This window comes from Thunnus thynnus, chromosome 7 (genome assembly GCF_963924715.1).
Source record: "Thunnus thynnus chromosome 7, fThuThy2.1, whole genome shotgun sequence".
Lineage (NCBI taxonomy): Eukaryota > Metazoa > Chordata > Actinopteri > Scombriformes > Scombridae > Thunnus > Thunnus thynnus.
This window is the reverse complement of record NC_089523.1, coordinates 30,509,315-30,531,492: the sequence shown is the minus strand read 5'-3', so window position 1 is coordinate 30,531,492 and position 22,178 is coordinate 30,509,315. Positions and strand designations below refer to the sequence as shown.

Sequence of the window (22,178 nt, the reverse complement as noted above, 5' to 3'; positions counted from 1 at the left end):
CACGATAGTTTCAAAATTAGATGTCAGTTCAGTCCGAATATTAGGTTAAATCATTCACTAAAAATTGAAAATCCTCATTGCTGCATTTCTGCTGGTTTCACAGCCTGCTGTTCCCTGATATATCAGAAGGAAGCTAGAAACACTGAATACATGTGTACTTAATTAAGTACACAATAATTAATAAGTATTTACACTCCACCCAGAGCCCCCATTTACCCACGCTCTGGAGAATTTGGATATGTCATTTTCGTTTCTCAAGCGGATTTCTTGGAGAAGGCAAACAACAAAATTAAGTGTGGCTAAATGAGAAAATACTGTTTTTCTCTTACTTGCTTTTTGAAATCCTCTAACATTCAGAGTGATAATAGTAGCAGGAATGTTTGTTGCCCACCACCAGTGAACAAAGAAACAGGAAGTGGTTGTAATGTGAGGGAAAAATGTGTGTTTTATGTTTTTATTATTTTCTCTGAATTTCAAATGTGGATCAAACAACTTTTAATTGCAGTATGTTTTAGCTTTGGCTCATCTGAACTTTCTGTTGGGTTGTTACTCATTTGTTGGAGGTAAAGTTGATAAAAATGGGTGATTTTAGGTCAGCTGTTGATATGGAAATATAGCAATGCATTGTGGGAACACCAGTCCTTACTTCTCAAGTAAAATGTAAATAATCTTTGTTAGCCTTAGTACAAAAGTGCTCCCTCTGTATTGCCTTCCTGCAGATCCACAGCCTCTTATAGCCTGTGGTTTTGATGATGTATTGATTGTCAGCACCATCAGTCAGCATGGTATGTCTGTGAAAGACTTCCCTGGCTGTGATGTGTACAACTCATACTTACCTGGCAGGGGAGATACCATGATCAAGAAGGTGGTTCACCCAGGGTGAGGCTCAGCCATTGCACTCCGGTTGTGCTGACCCCTGCGAATTCCCCAAATGTGGGAATCTCGACTGCATAATTTCTGGTAGTGGGGGACTGCGTTCGCGCTCTCCCCTGATAATATGTAAAAGAGAAAATCTATCACTGTTAGTAGTTTGTAGAGCTGAATGATATACCCAAAATGTCATATCCCAATCCTGAAATAGCACATTTTGATTTTAGGTCTCCGTGTGTGCTTTTACAGCATCCAGGTGTGATGGAGATCAGACTGATCAGAGCTGTGAACTCTGCCATGAGGGAGCACAAAGATGTTACTAGAACAAAGGGAGGACATTTCTTTTCTTTTGATAACATTAAAAGTTAAGTTAGACTTTTCTGTTGGCTTCCCGACTCATTTTAAAAAAGACGAGAGAAAGAGAGAGAGTGAGCTAGAGAGTGAATGAAGAGAGGGAGCGCTGGTAGTGAGGAAGCAGCTGAATCAGATCAATAAAACGTTATATTCTAATTGTTTCACAGCGGTCACGTTCTAAAGCACAAACACGCCCAAACACCTCCGAATCAACACTGCAGCTGGAGCAAAGACTCTTACACACTGAGCTAAAATTAAGAGTGCACATATATTTGGTAAATAACATAAATAAAGACAGTCTCTACTGCGTTTTGTTGTCATTTATGGTCACTGTCTCGCTGCTTCTCTGCTCTTCCTCAATGTCAGCACGGCTGGAGCCTCCGTGTGTGCAGCACAGCAGAGGAGAGACAGACAGCGGTGGAGAGTTGACGACAACTAAACTTGTAATGTCACCGTAAGTGCAATAAAAGCTCCGCGAGTAAAAAGCCAAGAAGAGTAATTTATCAATGTAATCCGCGCAAAAGATGGACAGACTCCAAATGACGAAGAAATATTGCCGTAAAGAGTTTAATTTGTGTCACAATGATATAAACGAGCTTAACACAAAACGATAGACATTTTTCTCTCGTCACATAATATATATCGTCATATCGCACAGCCCTAGTAGTCTGTATATAAAACAACTGTATGATAGCATAGCAGTAATTTCAATATTGATTGTGATAAAGGCTGAAATACTGGCTTCCGTAACATGAACGGCATCCACTCTTCCGGTGCCTACATCCTTCCTTTCACCCTTAAGGAGAGTCTTCTTTCAATTCCTTTGGGGTCCTAACAAGAAAGGGTTTGGAGAGACATTAAAAAGAGGGGAAAATATTGATGAACACAAAAAACATTGTCACTCACAAGTTTGGGATGCCTTTCAACCCACTATGAGGTTAATACATTTCCATTAATAACACGGCTAACTAATCAACACACAAACAATCTGGACTTCTAAATAAGATGTTAGTATTTCAAGTTTTCCAGTACTGTGTGTTTCCCTCCTTCAGGCCAATATGACTAAGTACGTACGTAACATTTTTTAAATACGATAAATTGTTTTGGGCATCACACAACTCCTGCGAAAGGAGTTGTTTCACGGAATTTGATCCATTTGGTCCGATAACATTTGGAAAGTCTAGAAGAGCCTCACAATTAAGGGCCAAACGGCCAGCACAGGAATATTGTGCCCGACATGAGATTTAAAAACTCTGTATACTGTGAAATACGGAGAGTTTTCTCTTACGATGACAGGCTTAATCAGCCCTGTGGGAACTTGTTTGGCAAGGGCTTGAATATAATGGACATTCATTTATATGTTAAAGTTCTGCACTGCAGGTTAAAGTATGTAAATACTTTCTTACTTACGGTTTTGGTCGGGCGCGGAGCTGCACTCTACGTTAACAGGCTTGTAGCAGTCACCCATTCGTGGGACTTGCTGTCATTTCCCTCCTTTCCGAATCCATATAGCTGAATGTCGAAATCCCTCTGGGTTGATCGGAGGGTTATTTAGATCACCTGTTGTGCCGGGTGTGGGGACTGGCTCCCAAATAGTAATTGAGAGCAGCTGGGTGCATTTCCCTCTTGGCCAATCAGGATGTGACAACACCCTCTTTCTGGGGTTTAGGAGAGTAGAGAAACTGCACCCCCAGCTCACTCTGACTTCCTCAACTTGCTGTAGATCTCATTTGTTGGAGATTGTCAGCCAGAAAGAAACTCTAGTCTATTTAGGCTCTTTTTAGTCTTCTTTCCTGTCTTTTGCATTTCTGATTTGAGGGTACCGTTGTGCATTTTGTGGCCTAGCTTGAGGGAATACTAAGAAAATAAACATTTCAACCCAATTACTTGCATTTTGGTAGATCTTAGTGCTGTTCATGCAAGAGGTTTTGCTTGCCTCACGATAAGCTGCAGGCTTAATTTTGTTATTTTCTTTATTTGTTATACTTTAATATCAAAGAGGCATTTTTTCATTATTATTGAAAAGGCATGAGACAAGGGTGTATATAAGTATGAAACACAATGTTACACAGAGTTCTGTGTATACATACCCGCCGCAAGAAATTAGGGATTACTCCTGGAAAGCTGTTGATGTAGCACTTTTCTCCTTATGAAAATAACACGGAGATTATTCGACCAAATAATTGACCAGTCAACCAGCAGGCTACAGCCCTAGTTAATTTACCCGTTTAATCTTTTTTTTTTACCATGAAAAATGCCTCTAGTGTCACGAAACTTGTGTGGTGCAGTTTTTCCGTTACGTAACCAATTAAGGTGACAATATAAAGGACACAGCTTGGTGTTGGTGCCCTGCAGCCTCTCGTGGATGATTCAGGTGTCTGTTCTGCTTCAAAACCTTAAAAAAACTCTCCTTCTTTCATCTTGTAGCATGTGGGCCTGTACTACGATGCAAGTTCAGCATACCCAGGATATCTTTTCGTTACCTGGCTACACTGAACCTAACATTGGACGTCCAGATAAGCAGTACTACAAAGCTGGTTATCAACCTGAGGCCTGTACTATGAAGCAGGATTTGGGGTTAGAGAGGTAACTTCAGGTTCAAACTTTACGACGGTAGTTTATGTCTTACTGAATTACATCGCCATGCTAACTTTTGCTGAACAGTTAACCTGCTTAACTCACAACCTGTCAATGCCCACCTGAACACAGCAAAATAATAAGTAAATAATAATTACAGGCAGAGAGCGGGGTCTCTGCAGATAAATACACTGTCACACACATCTAGTGGCTCATAGTGGGTGATGATTGAGAAGGATTACTTTTGTATAAAGCTATACATTGTTTTTTTAGTGTAATCCTGTATAGTATACCTTTAAATCTTTTGTTTGAAGAAGGCTTAACTCGACACACAAGCTGTCATTCATACAGATTTTATTTCATTTACAAATGACAAAGGAAGTTGCCTCAAATTTGGAGTTCAGAGCAGTTTGTTCAGCAGCTTCTGAACATGCTTACTGCCCTGAAGTCACTTTTAGTTTCATTGAGAGAAACCTGTTGATTAAAGATACATTCAATAAAATGGGACTATTTTTAGAAGAATGTTAAGACAAATATAACAGGAGATCTATAGTAATTATTTAATATGATTTCTTAGTATAGGTTTACTACTAATAATAAGTCTGTATGAATGCTCAGAATATATTATAACTAAGTATTATTGGTGAAGGGACTACCTGTTAGGTGTTGAGTTACTGTAAACTGGACAGTTAACTGACTATCTGCAGGGAACATTTAGTAAAGAGAAGACTGTCTGATGTTCTGTGTCCTTTAGTTTGCAAATCCCTGAATCTCTTTATGAAGTCTTTGTGTTTCATACTGTGATGCAGTAGACTGTAGAGTGCAGTTCGCTGTATTCTCCACTAGAGGGAGCTGGAACTCCGTTAATTAATATATATTGTTAAAAACATTATTTTGTCCATCAGATATCAGACTTTAATCTGACTTACAGTTTATTTTCCCTTTTTAAGAACTCAGATGGGATTGTGTTTATTTAAAATATAAAATAAGTTACATTTGTCTTTTTGGCAATAATTGGATTGATCTCTCGTTCTTAATTCCTATTGGACTAGACTGTGTCATGTGACCCAGCAGAGACCCAAACCATCAGTGAGACTATCGGTGCAGAGGACCACTCCTCTACCTCAGACCCAATTGCAGTATCGCTTCTCGGCCTTTTGGCTAAGATCAAGTGTAGTATCTGTTCTTATCAGTTTAATATCTGATACGTCCCCTATCCGGGGACCATATATTAAATTGATTTTTGGAACAAGGAGATGGAATAGGGGCTTGCTCCGTCCACTCCACGCATCGACCTGGTATTGCAGTACTTCCAGGAACGGTGCACCCCCCTCTCAATGTTAAATATAAACAAAATTAATGCTTTGTAATTAAACTGTTTTAACTTTGTTTGTTATTATAGTGTTTGATTAAGCAATTATTGCAATACATAACACAGGTATTAGTACACTTCATTGATTGTGGTCTAACTTTTCTACAGTGTTTATAATCCTTATTTTTAGAGCAGGAAGCTGCAAAGTAGTGATATACATGCCCAGTATTAAATTAACAGAATAAGCAACTGTTGAGTGAAAACATCAAGAAAACGCTGATTTATTCTCAGTAGATCCCAAAACTGCTTCACTGCACGATAGTTTCAAAATTAGATGTCAGTTCAGTCTGATTATTAGGTTAAATCATTCACTAAAAATTGAAAATCCTCATTGCTGCATTTCTGCTGGTTTCACAGCCTGCTGTTCCCTGATATATCAGAAGGAAGCTAGAAACACTGAATATGTGAACTTAATTAAGTACACAATAATTAATAAGTATTTAAGTCATCGACCACTGAGCCTCTACCATCGTAACATCATGATTTAACGACCCCCTACGTCGTCTGTCCATCTTTTGCGTGGATTACAGTACTCATATTGGCTTCTTACTCACGAAACTTTTATTGCACTTACAGTAACGCAACGAGTGTTGGCTATCATCAAGTCGACCTGGTTCACCCTCTCTCCTCTGATCCACTCAGAGGACACTTACTCAGGACTTTACTCAGGATTTTATAATCTACACACAGCATTGTCAAGGGCCTATAATTAGCTAACAGTGTAGGGTCATCTTTTTTGTATAGTAAGGATATTATTCCCTCCCGCATACTGCTGTTCATTTTACCACATGCATACATTTCATTATATATTTCCAGTAAGTGGTGTCCTATTAGATCCCAGAATGAAATATAAAACTCTTTTGTGAGCCCATCTATACCTGGTACCTTATTATCTTTCATGGTTTTTAAAGCAGCGTACGACTCCTCCAATTTTAAGTCTTTGTCCAATTCCTGTTTTATGTCTAGAGGTATTTTTTTGTCTAAACATCTTATGAATGTATCTCCTTTTTCAATATCTATGTCTTCTGCATTGAAAAGCTTGCCACAATGCAGCCCTGTCATCTCCGCTATCTCCTCTCTATCTTCACATGAGTCACCATTTTCTTTCTTTAATCCCTGTATTACCCTCTTTTTCCCTCTTGCTCGTACATTTTTGAAAAAGAACGCTGAACAGTTTTCATCCTCCTCATATCTTTCCCTCTGCATTTTAAAGGCAAAGATTTTTGCTCTTTGTTCAAACATCTCCTGTTGTTTCTTCTGTAACACAGTTAATACTTCTCTGTCTATTGATGTTCCAGATGTGTTGCACTTTACATATACCTTTTGAATCTCTTTTTGTAAATTGTAGAAAGTCATGTGTCGTTCTTTTGATTTTTTCTTGCAGAAGTCTGATGTATATTGTTTTATTCTATTTTTTGTGTCCTCCCACCACTCCACAGCGGAGAGATATAGACTCTTTAATTCGACACATCTTCCAAAAAAATCTCGAAAGTCATCTCTAAAATCTTTGTCTGATAATATTTCATTGTTAAGTTTCCAATACCCTTTTCCAAATCTTGGTATATTTAATTCTATTGTTGCACGGAGAAGGTTGTGGTCCGAATAAAATACTGGAGATGTTTGAACTGAGATAACATTTGTACCTTGCGGGATTAAAATATAGTCTATACGGCTCTTATCGCCTCTGCTATTTTCCCACGTGTACCCGGGGTTCGTTTTGTGTGATGCTCTATATGCATCTACTAATCCAAACTTTCCTATTAGGGATTTGAGTGGTAATGCATTACTTCCTCTGTCAAGTGAGGTATTGAAATCACCCGCTACATATATAATTCTGTTGGTCATGAAACAAGTGTCCAGAGAGTTCAGCAGCTCCCTACGGGCTGCAGACTCTGTATGTGCATACACATTTATTATTCTCAGCTGTTTTTCATTCCACCTTAGATCCACCACCAGGACTCTACCCTGAACGGGAGAAAAGCTTCCCTGTATTTCCATATTTTTCTTATTGCCACAAAGAATTCCCACCCCGGATGAGTGTACCCCACCCACACTCCATCTAGAATCCCCTTTTACCCACTCTTTAGAAAATTTTAATATATCCTTCTCATTTTTTAAATGGACCTCTTGAAGAAGGCAGACATCAAAGTTAATTGTAGCTAGATGGGAAAAAGTCGTTTTCCTCTTAGTTTCTTTTTGAAAACCCCTTACATTCAAAGTGACAATTTTGAATTCCACTTCAGTTATGTGGTTACCTGATTAGTGCAAGAGGAAAAACAAGCGCAAATAGAAGGGGTCCATAACTTACATTAGTTCACCTCAGATGACATACTAGACGACTCACAAATCAAATCGTTCTTCGGCTCGCCTCTCACTCCCTGAGGTGGAAAGGGTCTTAAAAGGTGAGAGAGAGAACAGGTTATGGAGGGGGTGTCCTCCCTCAACACTCTCTCTGTCTAAAGACTCTTGACTGTGGGCAGCAGTCGGAACTCCGCTGGGAGGAATGCCAGAGCTGGCTCCAGACTGCTGGGGGGCATCTCCAACGGGCTCGTCCTCCTCTAGGAGAGGGCTGTATCGGCCACTTGATGAAAGTAGCTCGGAAGTCGTAGCGTGGGGGGAACTAACCGGGCTAATGACTTTCCTTTTCTTTGTTTTAACTTTTTTGTCTCTCTTGACCCGACTCCATGTTTCTTGTTGATTGTCTGTTTCGTTACTTTCTGTTTCCCGCCTCTTGCACATCACCACCGGTTAGCATGCTAGCGGAGGCGGCTGTCTCTGTCCCCTCTGTGTGGTCCTCCTGTCCCGTTTCCGCTTGTGTCATTCCGCTTTCCTTTTAATATCTGATACGTCCCCTATCCGGGGACCATATATTAAATTGATTTTTGGAACAGGGAGATGGAATAGGGGCTTGCCCTGTCCACTCCACGCATCGACTTGGTATTGCAGTACTTCCAGGAACGGTGCACCCCCCTCTCTATGTTAAATATAAATAAACTTGATGCTTTGTAATTAAACTGCTATAACTTTAACTTAATGCTTGTTATTATAGTGTTTGATTAAGCAATTATTGCAACACGTTATACAGGTATTACTGCACTTCATTGATTGTGGTCTAACTTTTCTACAGTGTTTATAATCCTTATTTTTAGAGCAGGAAGCTGCAAAGTCGTGATATACATGCCCAGTATTAAATTAACAGAATAAGCAACTGTTGAGTGAAAACATTAAGAAAACGCTGATTTATTCTCAGTAGATCCCAAAACTGCTTCACTGCACGATAGTTTCAAAATTAGATGTCAGTTCAGTCCGATTATTAGGTTAAATCATTCACTAAACAGTGAAAATCCTCACTGCTGCATTTCTGCTGGTTTCACAGCCTGCTGTTCTCTGATATATCAGAAGGAAGCTAGAAACACTGAATATTTGTACTTAATTAAGTACACAATAATTAATAAGTAATTAAGTCATTGACCACTGAGCCTCTACCATCATAACATCATGATTTAACGACCCCCTACGTCGTCTGTCCATCTTTTGCATGGATTACAGTACTCATATTGGCTTCTTACTCACGAAGCTTTTATTGCACTTTAGTAACGCAACGAGTGTTGGCTATCATCAAATCGACCTGGTTCACTCTCTCTCCTCTGATCCACTCAGAGGACACTTACACATGCAGGGAGCGCTCCGACCCGCCTGCGGTGAAACAGAGGAGAGAAACTCAGTGTGACCATAAATAACAGTAGATGCTCACACTGAGCTGAAATGAAACGAGTTAACATAAATTAGACAAATAACATAAATAAACAGTGTCTACTGTGTTTTGCTATCATTTATAGTTAAATTTCCCTCTGAAAATATTATTAAAGGTACTTTCTTACTTTCCATCACTGGCTGTTAGTTATATACAGAAAAAACATTGTGTATATATTCTGTATGTCTCTGAGTCAATGTGCTATTTATTAAACAGTGTTGTTCACACTCCAGAGCAGTAGGTGGCAGTAGTAGGACTGTTTGTTGCCCACCACCAGTAAACAAAGAAACAGGAAGTGGTTGTAATTTGAGGGAAAAATGTGTGCTTTGTGTTTTTATTTATTTCTCTGAATTTCAAATATGGATCAAACAACTTTTGATTGCAGTATGATTTAGCTTTGGCTCATCTGAACTTCCTGTTGAGTTGTTACTCATTTGATGGAGGTGAAATTGATACAATGGGTGAATGGGTTTAGGTCAGCTGTTGATTTTTAAATACAGCAATGCATCGTGGGAACATAGTCCTTACTTCTCAAGTAAAATGTAAATAATCTTTGTTAGCCTTAGTACAAAACTGCTCCTTCTGTATTGACTTCCTGCAGATCCACAGCCTCTTATAGCTTGTGGTTTTGATGATGTATTGATTGTCAGCACCATCAGTCAGCATGCTATGTCTGTGAAAGACTTCCCTGGCTGTGATGTGTACAACTCATACTTACCTGGCAGGGGAGATACCATGATCAAGAAGGTGGTTCACCCAGGGCGAGGCTCAGCCATTGCACTCCGGTTGTGCTGACCCCTGCGAATTCCCCAAATGTGGGAATCTCGACTGCATAATTTCTGGTAGTGGGGGACTGCGTTCGCGCTCTCCCCTGATAATATGTTTGAAAGAAAACTTAGTACTCTTATTTAAAATCTTATCATGACCTCTCAGATTTATCTTGTGATCCTTTAAAGGTACCTGACCCCTAGGTTGGGAACCACATGACTAAACAAGCTAACTGTATATAAAGTACTTCAGATTCAAACAAAAACGGTTTTGGGATCCACTGAGAATAAACCAACGTTTTCTTACGTTTTTCAAATGTGGAAAAGGACAGTGAATGCAGCACATTTCCTTTTACAACCTACTTGTCTCACTCAGCAGTTACTTGTTCTATTCATTTAATAATGGCATGCACATCACCACTTTGCAGCCTCCTGCTCTAAAAATAAGGGTTATAGACACTGTAGAAAAGTTTGACCACAAAAACAAAGACCACAGTCAATGGAGTGTACTAATACCTGCATAATGTGTTTAAGTAATTGCTTAACTGAGCACTGAGCGTAACAAGGGGAAAATTCGAACACTGTAGATAACACTCTTAAACCCTTTATGGCTGGCATGTACCAAAAAACACAATTAAAGAACATTTCATTATGCAAGCAACACAACAACTGACTAAAAGTGCATCGAGAAAAAGTGGCCTTGCTCTGCCAATGTGAACACAGAACTCTAGAAAAATACCAACTCAATACAACTATAGTGCAAAACAGTCAAACAAAAGTGCATCAATAAATGTAGTCCTGAGCAGGGTTTTTCGGATCAGCAAAAAAAAAAAAAAAAAGGGAGACAAAGCTTTGCTTTCCATTTATTCTGTAAAACACTTACAGCAAGGAACTTTTGCTCATGATCTTAAATGAAAACAACATTCTGTACGGATCACAGATCAACTACGATCCGTTGCACCACTATTAGTTTCCAATACTCTTTCCTATATTATGGTATTTTTAATTCTGTTGTCACTGAGAGAAGGTTGTGGTCTGAATAGAATACAGGAGATACTTGAACAGATAAAACCTTTGTGCCATGTGGGATTAAAACATAGTCTGTTCGGCTCTTATCACCTGTGCTGTTTTCCCACGTGAAGCCAGGTTCCTTTTAGTGTGATGCCCTATATGCATCTACTAGTCCGAACTTTCCTAAGAGAGATTTGAATGGTAATACAATACTTCCTCTATCTAGAGAGGTATTGAAGTCACCCGCCACATAAACAATTCTGTTAGTCATGAAACAGATGTCAAGTGAATTCAATAGCTCCCTGCAGGCTGCAGGTTCTGTGTGTGCGTACACATTAATTATTCGTAACTGTTTCTCTTTCCACTTTAAATCCACCACCAAGACTCTGCCCTAAACAGGAGAAAAGCTGCCTTGTATTTCAATGTCTTTCTTATTACCACATAGTATTCCCAACCCACTCACACTCCACCTAGAGTCTCCATTTACCCACTCTCTGGAGAATTTGGATATGTCATTTTCGTTTCTCAAATGGATTTCTTGGAGAAGGCAAACAACAAAATTAAGTGTGGCTGAATGAGAAAATACTGCTTTTCTCTTTCTTGCTTTTTGAAACCCTCGAACATTCAGAGTGATAATTTTGAAATCCACATCAGTTCATATACAGACAACTCACGTATCAAAATGTTCCTCTGCTCGCCTCTCGAACTGAAATTGTAGTCCCCGTGTCCACGAGGGTCTGCGTGATGTAAATTTCGTCATCGGAGGGTGCGTGTAGGCTCTGTGCGGACATCCGCGTACCTGCAATTTGTAGTGTCCACAACAGTCCTCGTGGCCACAACTCTGTGTTCCTGTAAACGGCGGTCTACTGCGCATGTGTGGAACACGTCCTCCATGCGGACCCCAGAAAATAGTGTAAACACATCAACTACTTGTCCGTGGTGTCCGCAGCTGTCCGCGTGTGCGTCCGCTCGGGAGTATAAATGAAACTTCACTGTCTGAGGCCGAAGAGTCTTGAAAGGAGAGAGAGAGAGAACAGGTTGCGGAGGGGATGTCCTCCCTCAGCACTCTCCCCATCCGAAGTCTCCTCACTGTGAGAAGCAGCCGGGACGCCACTGGGAGGGATGACGGAGCTGGCTCCAGAGTGTTGGGGGGCATTTTTGGTGGGCTCGTCCTCCTCCAGAAGAGGGCTGTATCGGCCGCTAGGAGATAGCTGCTCTGAAGTCGTGGTGTGGGGTGAAGTGACAGGGCTGATGACTTTCCTCTTCCTCGTTATACGTCTTTTGTCTCTCTTCACCAGATTCCACCTATCTTACTGGTTGTTTATTTCGTCTCTTTCTCTGTTCCCTGCCTCCTGCTCGTCACCGCTGGCTTAACGTGCTAGTGGAGGCGGCTGTCTCGGTCTCCTCTGTGTGTCTGTGGTTCTCCTGTTTCGTGTCCGTTCGTATCTTTCCACTTTCCGTTTGCTGCTTGCGGATTTCTTTAATTACAAGTTCAATGTCTCTCAAATCTGTGCCCGTTGTTTTTGCCATGTCTTCCCCACAGTTTGTTGGGGTCGTTTCTCTCCCGCGTTCACGGAATGGCGCCATATTGTCTTTTAACACCGAAGCATATGGCTTTGGCTCAGGGCAGTTCCGTGCTAAATGTTCTTCTGAGTTACACAAGTTGCATCTCGTAGTTTCTTGGCAGTCTTTAATGGAGTGTCCAAGTCCACTGCAGTTCCTACATGGAGTCTGTGTGCAGGTCTCTGCTACGTGTCCATACGTGTTGAATTTTCTGCAAAATCTCGGCTGTCCAGCGTAGATGAGAAAGCTGCTGTTCCTGCCGATGGTAAAGGCGGCTGGTTGATGGGCGAAGCTGTCGTGTCCTTTAGATTGTTCTTTTAGTTGCACCCGAAACTGTCTTTTCCCAGTCCAGATACCCAAAGCGTCTTTTATCTCTTTCCACCAGGCAAAACCGTTGCGTCTGCTGAGGAAGTAACGAACGGTCTCCTCACTCACCCAGGGGTTGTACATGTGGACGGTCACAATTCAAAGATTGTTCCGACACAATGACGACACATGAAAAGCCTTCAGGACTGAGCTAGCTTGTTGCGTAGCTAACTCATATGCTTCTTCCATCCGAGTGCTAGTGGTGAAAGTCACATCGTAGTAGCCGTTAGCTTCATTCTGCTGCAGGCACAGAAGATCTTCAGGTTTCAGTTTCAAAGCGTTAAAAAGGTACTGTTCCTTCAAATGACACTCTGTCTGGGAAAGCTGCTTCTTTATCTCTCAACTCAAATCTTAGCGTGTTCTTCATAGTTAGCCCAGCTGGTCTCTCTGCTGACTGCATAGTGGCCAATGTTGCCATCGCCATGGGGGTTGGAAGTAAAACTTTGTGTTAGTACAACTGCTTGATCTTGATCTTAGCCAAATTGAAATTCAAAAAAATATGCAAGTTTGAGATACAGAAGTGGGGCTGGGACTCCATTAAAGACAGGTGGAAGATATTGTATCCAACAGATCCTCAGCTATCACGAAGCTGACATTAGAAAAGGATGGTCGATGTGAACTTATATACAGACCTGTCTATGCTCCCCAAACACTCAGGACTACATTTATTGATGCACTTTTGTTTGACTGTTTGCAGAATGGTGACATACTACATACACTGTTAAATGCTTAGTGAGACAAGTAGACAAGTAGATTGTAAAAGCAAATGTGTTCACTGTCCTTTTCTACATGTGAGAAATGTAAGAAATGTTGATTTATTCTCGGAAGATCCCAAAACGGTCTTTGTTTGAATCTGTTAGTTTAACTTAAGTGCACTGTAGTTTTAAAATTAGATGTCAGTTCAGTCTGATTATTAGGTTAGCTCATTTACATAAAAGTGAAAATCCTCCTCCTTTACTTAAAGTACTTTTACTTACTTAAAAATTTTTTTTTTTTAACTTTTACTTAACTTTAAAGTACCAACACAGCAAGGGTTGGGCCAATGGCTGACAGTCATCGACTACTGAGCCCTCACTGAGCCTGTCATTGTTTGTCCATCTTTTGCATGGATTACATTACTCTTATTGGCTTCTTACTCACAAAACTTTTATTGCACTTAGAGTAAGAGGACACTTGTGTACATGCACATTGCTCAGCCCCGCCCACAGTAAAACATAGGAGAGGAGCGACCATAAATGAGAGCAAATGCAGTAGATGCTCACACTGAGCTGAAATGAAACGAGTACACATAAATTAGGTAAATAACACAAATAAACAGTGTCATCTGCGTTTTGCTGTCATTTATGGTTAAATAAAATAAATGTAGTGGAGTAGAAAGTACAATATTTCCCTCTGAAATGTAGTGGAGTGGATGTATAAAGTAGCATAAAGTGGAAATACTCAAGTAAAGTACAAGTACCTCAAAATTATACTTAAGTACAGAACTTGACTAAATGTACTTAGTTACTTTCCACCACTGGCTGTTAGTTTTATACAGAAAAAAACATTCTGTGTTTATATTTTGTGTGTCTCTGGTTCAATGTGCTATTTGTTAAACAGCGTAGTTCACACTCCAGAGCAGTAGGTGGCAGTAGCAGGAATGTCTGTTGCCCACCACCAGTGAACAAAGAAACAGGAAGTGGTTGTAATTTGAGGGAAAAAAACGTGTGCTTTGTGTTTTTATTCTTTTCTCTGAGTTTCAAATGTGGATCAAACAACTTTTGATTGCAGTATGATTTAGCTTTGGCTCATCTGAACTTTCTGTTGGGTTGTTACTCATTTGTTGGAGGTAAAATTGATACAATGGGTGATTTTTAGGTCAGCTGTTGATTTTTAAATACAGCAATGCATCATGGGAACACCAGTACTTACTTAAGTAAAATATAAATAGTAAAGTAAATAATCTTTGTTAGCTTTATTACAAAGATTAGCCGAAAACTTATTACAAAACCTTCTGTATTGACTTCCTGCAGATCCACAGCCTCTTATAGGCTGTGGTTTTGATGATGTATTGATTGTCAGGCACCATCAGTCAGCATGGTATGTCTGTGAAAGACTTCCCTGGCTGTGATGTGTACAACTCATACTTACCTGGCAGGGGAGATACCATGATCAAGAAGGTGGTTCACCCAGGGCGAGGCTCAGCCATTGCACTCCGGTTGTGCTGACCCCTGCGAATTCCCCAAATGTGGGAATCTCGACTGCATAATTTCTGGTAGTGGGGGACTGCGTTCGCGCTCTCCCCTGATAATAATGTGAAAAATAAATTATATAATCCAATATGTGTAGGCATTTTCTCAGTGATGAGTTATGATAGAAAAACAGTTTAACGCTCTTTATCCAAAATCCATGTTGGTATTTTATAGTTGCAATTGTACCTAAGGAAGTTATGTACAAGATTATTCTGATGTATAGAGATGCATAAAACATTATCACAATCACTGAAAACAAGGTCATTTATATTGTGTTACAGCTCTTTTGCAGTCTGCATCTCTCTTTTTACTAAGGTCAGTACACTGAGGGATAATGGATTACAGCAGTGGTTTCAGAAATTAATCTAATTTAAAGATGATTAACGGGATTTTTTAAAAAAGTATTCAGATCAATCAATTTGAGATGGAAAAGGTGCTGATCACAACTTATAAACATTCAACCTTTGAGTGGCTGCAAACAGACTCTGCTTCATCCGACGGGGTCACAAGCCAACAAGTTTGGGAATCACTGGCTTTATAGTTTACCTGTGTTCATCTCAAAGTACTGCAACCTGGTATCAGCCAAATGTCCCCTGTTTTTTCTACACTCAGTATATATATTTTTATAATTATGATACATGTTCTTTGTCCTACTCACTAACTAACCACTCACAGTCAAGCCTACCACAGTTGAGGCTGGGTGGGTGTGTTCAGTCACAGGACTGGCTTTACCTCCATGTAGTCCGTAAATTCCACTGTAATCATTTTTAGATTTTAGCGATATTGATAGACCTAACATTAGTGACTGTTTCCACAGTAAAGCTGCATAGCTTTGGTGGCATCCAGATGTGTATTTGAGCAACAGAAGCACATTACTGACACCACCTCTCTATTTGTCTATTTGTTTCTTGATTTCTTCCCCTTTTTTCTTCTGTGTCCCTGCCTGTTTTTGTTGGGTGTACAGATTTTCAAAAATTTTATTGTAGTAAAAATTCTTGTAAAAGCCATTGAAGCTCATTACTGCCTTTGCTTCCTCTCTACTGTCCTCCTGACCCCTGACACACAGATTACCTTTATCCTTATTATGAAGATACTTTCTTTAGCTATATGTTAAATGTTATCTGGTATCATTAATAAAAAGTTGTTTATTCCATGTTACATAAGTACATGTTGCATTAATGTATCTGAATAAATATTGTTATCCTGTTAAAAACATAACTTAGTGTTACTGTATTTCTGATCACTTTATCTAAATAGCAAAAAAATTGAGAACTTTTTTTAACTTTTACACAAAACAATCACCATGTCAGTGGAATTTTTTTAGTTGGAGTCTACAAATTATGGAAAATAGTTTACAGTTAATGTATTTACAATTATTACAATAACAATCACCATTTCCTGTCAGTCTACAATTGTGGTAAAATCTGCTTAGTTGCTGTACAATTTATTGCCCAACCCCCTAGATGTAGACATCATTTTCACTGGACAAAAACTTTTCTTTGTTTTTCTTCGTATGCAGACGCACTACCAGTGAGTGAGTCTGCATGCTGCCAACGAAGGCCAACGAAGACCACTGAACTCTGGCATATAGAGTGCAATGGTGAGTGAAAGCTTTGCAGCCTGTGACAAACCTCAGAGCGCTGTGGTCCACAGTATCCAGCCAGTGCAGGCGTCGGGCAGGGGCTGCATGTACAGCAGATCACCATAGTCGAACAAGGGAAGGAACGTGGCCTCAACCAATTTTTTCCTGGCAACATAGAAAAAGCAGGATTTGTTTCTAAAATAAAAACATAGCTTGAGCTACAGTTTCTTTATTAAGTTTTCAATGTGAAATTTAAAGGTTAAATGACCATCAATTAAAATACTTAGATACTTGTAGTGTGACACCAATTCAATCTGACTGCCATGCAAGGTTACAATGTCTGGAAGAGAAGCTGAAGTCTTCTGTGCATTGTAGTGTTTAACACAAGTTTCAGATCAAACAACCGTGACTCTACAATACCAGAAGCAGACTGCAAATACTCAAGTGATTAAGCAAGGGTGGCACCACAGCAGTAGATCACAGTATCGTCGGCATAGAAGGTTGTTTACATAGATAGTAAACAAAAGTGGACCCAGAACAGAACCTTGGGGGACCCCTAATGCAACATATAGTACACTGGAGGAAGTGCCATCAAATTTAACACATTGTGTCCTTTCAGAAAGGTAATTTTCAAACCAGCCAACAGCCTGCTCAGACAACCCAAGATTGAGCAGCCACTGCTTCAGGAGAAGGTGATCAACTGTATTGAAGGCCTTTGAAAGATCGATAAAAAGAGCAGGACAGGTTTTTTTGTGATCCAGTGACTCAATTATATCATTAACAACCTTCAAGGATGCCATGATGGCACTGTGTCATTTCCTGAAGCCAGACTGGTGCAATGAAAAGATATTACTAGTGCTCAGGAACTCCTTCAGTTAAGCATTTACCTTCAAGGACCTTCGACAAGATGGTTAAGTTGGAAATAGGCCTATAATTGTTTTAACACAGGGAGATCATGAGCAGATTTCTGCATTTTTGGGATGACAATTTGACTGAGAGTGAGGTTAAAAACACTTGATAAGGGTTCAGCAATAAAATCAGATGCAACTTTTAAATAGTATGGTTCTTGATTAGAAGTTGGGGAAAGGGGAAGGGAGGAGAAGCACCTGAGTTGGAAGGAGGCCAGCAGCAGAGCAGCAAGCACACAGGGAGGAAGCCAGCAACGGAGCAAGCAAGGGGAGAGAACCACACGGAGGAGGAGGAGGAGGAGGAGGATGAGAGGCACCTGCTGTTAGTTGCCACAGAACGGCAGGGAGGAGTGTGGCAGAGACAGAGCAGCAGACCCAGCAGCAGGTAGAGGACGGCGGCGAGGCATAGAGCATAATCCAGACAACGAAAAAAACCTCAGTTCAGCAGAGCATAGTCGGGATTTTCAGAGACAATTTTCGAACTTTGGAGCCAAACAAACAATAAAAAACAGACACATCTCATAGGACAAACTAAACAAATGTAGACGTGTGTGCTGCCATCTTGGATTGTAACCTATTGGTCTCAGTATAGTGCGTTTCGCATTCATTTGTTGCATTTGAATATTAATGAACAGTCAGGCAACTCTAAAATAAGAATAGCAAATGTTAGTATTGCAGATAGGTAGATAGATAGATGCTTAATTGTGATTGCATATTAAAACACAATGAAACTTAGTTTGGCAGCAATCCACTCCATTTAGCAGCATTAAATAAATGAATGTATGTATAAAAAATATAAATATATAATGAATAGCCATATTCAGATAAAATACCATAAAAAATAGTTAGTTATTGCACTTGCATTTTCAGCTGTTATATGTTGCACTTGGGGACTGGACTGGGTCTGTCATTTACGATGTCTCTGAGTGAGAAGGATTCACCTGTGCTCTGGCTTAACAGGTACTCCAAACCGAGCAATTCGTTCATCACATCGGCACGGAAATTCTCCTCCACGGTTTCACCAAACAGCTGCTGGCAGCACGTGTTCAAATGGTCAATCAGTGGTGCCGAGTATGTTCTGTGGTTTCAAATTTTGTCACCATTCACAGTGTCAGAACTTCGATCCGAATTCCACCGAGCGATTCCGTGAATCAGGTAAACCTGATGGGGTCGCGCTGCACGGTGGGGACCTGTGAATGACAATAAAATGATTAAATGTGTTATAACATGATGATAACAAACCCTTAAATATTTTCAGCACCAACCTCTGCGTAGAAATGGGATGTTGCTTAAGTGGATAAATTATTATTGTTGAAAGTCTTCCGTGTCTGCCATGACCATGTTGAGCTCTGGGAGGAACAACGAGCACACCTGTGTTGCCTGTAGTCAACTAGACACAGGTGAACTCAATCTTCTCTCAGTCAGTGCTCCTATAAGTAGGAGGAGAAAACATTGTTCTGTTTGCTGCCACCAACCAGACCTGTGTCCTCTTATGCCTGTTGTGTGTGTCTAAAAGTGAATTATTCTTTAATGTTTATTAGTTTGATAACTCCACAAATTTGTTTAGTTCGATTTGTGATTCATTCCAGTGTTTAACTGATGTTTTGTTTAAATATTACAAACTTTGTCCAGAGCCAATGAAAATTTGATTGTGATAGTTAAGATGGTTAATATGAGAACTGTTCTCTTAAACCTGGTTAACAAAAAAATTGGTTTGTGGAAAAACAGAAATCTGACATATGTTGGGAAAGTAATGGCTATTAAGGCAGATATCCTACCAACGTTGTTACATCTAGCATATGTGTTTCCAATGCACCCCGCCGTTAGAAAACCCCTGACTAGGATAATGTTTAATTTTTTCTGGGGAGGTTATGAATACATAAAACGGGAACGAATATATCAGTGCACAGAGGATGGTGGAAGAAACCTTCCTGACATCCCTCTAAAATTGGATGTATTGTTTCATTGTAACATATGTAATCTGCTGTCTAGTGATTATGTACACAAATGCCAGGTTTTTTTGAAGTTCTGGCTCACTATCCCTCTCCGTTTTGTAACATTGTGGGACAATAGTATCCCAAAGGCAGAAACTACGCCAGAGTATTTCCAGTATATCGTCAAATGGTCTAAGAAGAACTGGGAGTGTCGAAACAAAGATGAAGTTAAAAAACACAGAGTTTTATATCAGAAGTTAATAGAGAAGTCATGTGAAACAGAGATAGTTCATATAACACAGACAACCTGGACAAGAGCTCAATTAAAAGGGCTGGGGAACAGACTAAAAGATTTTAATTGGCTCGTATTACACAACAAACTACCAGTAAGATCCATTTTATATAACCACAGGCTGACACGAAATAAATATTGTCCAAGAAACAACTGTTTTGCAGAAGAAACGATATGTCATGTTTTATGGGAATGTCATTTTGCTGTCTCAGTTTGGAATATGTTGAAACGTCGTTTTACCTGTCTTAATACAGTTGATTACGAAATAGTGGTGAAGTTGAATATAAAAGATGTGGACAAGAAGCACCTCCTGCCGTTGGTGACATTAATCTCACTGACTAAAGCCAAATTGTGGAATTCCAGACAGACAGTCATCAGTGGGACATTTGAATGGACAGACTGTGGAGTGTTAAAATGGATTGAAATGGAAATTGAAAAAATATGCATATTTGAAATACAGAAGTGGGGCTGGGACTCCATTAAAGACAAGTGGAAGATACTGTATCCAACAGGTCTTCGGGGATCACAAAGCGGACATTAGAAAGGGATAGGCAACATGAACTCAGGACTACGTTATTGATGCACTGTTATTTGTTTTATTCTTTCGCACTTTAGTTATAATTTTCTGGAGGTACGTGTTCAGATAGGCAGAGAAAGGCCACGTTTTCTTGATGCAATTTTGGCTAGTTGCAGTGTTTCCTGCAAAATGAAATGTTCTCTAAGTGTGTGTTTTAGCACTTATAAGCCATAAAATGCTAAAGGATATTCAAATTACTCCACATGAAGTTGTGTTTCATATTTCATTCAACATTGTTCTGTTTCATACCTTGTTACACGGGGCCACAAAATACAATATTACAAATTGATTTTTGGAACAGGGAGATGGAATAGGGGCTTGCTCCGTCCACTCCGCGCATCGACCTGGTATTGCAGTACTTCCAGGAACGGTGCACCCCCCTAATACGGTGAAAATAAAGATATATAGCATATAAAATCATCTACACAAACAGAGCGCCAAATAGCATCAGCTAAATGCTTATAAAGGGGATGAGCTGTACTGTAGTGCATTTTGATGGATATGTGATTGAATGAAAGTCCACAGTCAAGTTGTTTGTGTCAATGGCGCCATCTGCTGAGCAGGTGTTGATACTGATATTTATATGGATGGATTCAATCTGACACTGTCATGAAACACAATATACTTTAAGTGGTTTTAAAGCTTTCATTATAGTTATTTTGTTCAATACAGTCTATACTATTAAAACTGAAGTGAAGTATTGACAAAACTTAAGTTTTATTTAATTCAGACTTTGTGAATCAGGTTCTAATTAATTTGTCAGACAGCTCTGTTGTGAACAGAGCAGCTGTCTAAGAAAGTGAACTGTTACTCAGTGAAGAAGAGAAGAATCTGGAAATACTTAATTGTACCTTAAACCTTGACAAAAAATTTGCAAATCAATGCATTATGTAGTACAGAGTTAACATTACATTCAAATGTACAGTATAGATAGATAATACCATTGATGACAGATAATCTGTCAATGGTTCTTGGTCTTTACACTCTGCAACTGTTTCAAAAGTGATTGTTAGGTGAGACAATAACAAACTTTATTATAAAGTTTTATTAAAATTCTCACTGTTCTTCTGTCATTTTCCTTTCTCTGGTCTTGCAGGAGTCTACAGGAGATTACAGGAGTAGTGAGGGAACACTTAGAAAACAACACAGCACTACAGTGTAGACAATAAAGTATCATTGAACAATGATTAAGAATGAAATCTCATAAAAATGAAAACTATTTACAATTTGTCCAGTGAGATGCAATTATTTACAGACAAAGAATCCTTACTCCAGATCACCTTATTTAACAAACTGTTTACAACACCACAACACTACAGTTTAGACAATATCATTGAATATAATTAATGAAATCTAATGAAAATGAAAACTATTTACAATATATACAATGCAACCGTACCATATTTACAGATTTATTTACAGCTCATTCCTCCAACTTGTCAACAACAGAGATGAAGTGTTCGTAGCTGCCGTACACTCTGTTGTCCAGACCTTTTGATGTGGACATCATTTTTACAGGGCAGAAAGTCTTTTTTTTGTGTATTTTTTATGAGTGTACAGAGAGGGAAATTCTGAACCTGCGACAGTTTGCGTCCTATTTCTGTGGGCTGTTCCTTCATCTTACGCTTGTATTGCGTAGCTCTCACCCAGAATGCAGGACTGCTAGTCCTGCTTGATGTGGTAGTGGTCTGAGTAGCGTTCATTATGGGCAGAGTTGGGGGGGACTGATGTAGGCAGACCAGCAATCCCAGAGGTAGCCTGACTGGCAGGCATTATGGGTTGTGTAGAGGGGCCAGCAATCTCAGGGGTTACTATAAATGCAGAGAAGGAGGGCTCAGGTCCGGTGATGGTAGAGGTGGTCGAGGCACATGTCTGGTGGATCCTGGATGCACTCCGGGTGTCGCTGCTGGCCTTCCCACATCTCATCAATGGCCGCTGTAAATACACAGACATACATACAACGTGTTAGATTCACTTTGTACACTAGACTATCCATATCTATGTTGTAATAACTATTTTG

General features: G+C 39.7%; 4 non-coding genes and 2 pseudogenes across 4 annotated transcripts; all 6 read left to right on the top strand.

Annotated features, from left to right (window-relative positions):
* The first annotated feature begins 828 nt into the window (after nucleotides 1-828).
* Nucleotides 829-992, top strand: LOC137186938 (U1 spliceosomal RNA). The gene has a single exon (XR_010929150.1). It is a non-coding gene; the product is annotated as a U1 spliceosomal RNA (small nuclear RNA).
* A 3,950-nt stretch (nucleotides 993-4,942) lies between these two features.
* Nucleotides 4,943-5,133, top strand: LOC137186915 (U2 spliceosomal RNA). The gene has a single exon (XR_010929131.1). It is a non-coding gene; the product is annotated as a U2 spliceosomal RNA (small nuclear RNA).
* Nucleotides 5,134-7,964: 2,831 nt separating this feature from the next.
* LOC137186924 (U2 spliceosomal RNA) lies at nucleotides 7,965-8,144 on the top strand (annotated as a pseudogene).
* A 1,493-nt stretch (nucleotides 8,145-9,637) lies between these two features.
* On the top strand, nucleotides 9,638-9,801 carry LOC137186905 (U1 spliceosomal RNA). The gene has a single exon (XR_010929121.1). It is a non-coding gene; the product is annotated as a U1 spliceosomal RNA (small nuclear RNA).
* Nucleotides 9,802-14,756: 4,955 nt separating this feature from the next.
* Nucleotides 14,757-14,920, top strand: LOC137186939 (U1 spliceosomal RNA). Its single transcript, XR_010929151.1, has one exon. It is a non-coding gene; the product is annotated as a U1 spliceosomal RNA (small nuclear RNA).
* Nucleotides 14,921-20,403: 5,483 nt separating this feature from the next.
* LOC137186925 (U2 spliceosomal RNA) lies at nucleotides 20,404-20,539 on the top strand (annotated as a pseudogene).
* The last annotated feature ends 1,639 nt before the right edge of the window (nucleotides 20,540-22,178 follow it).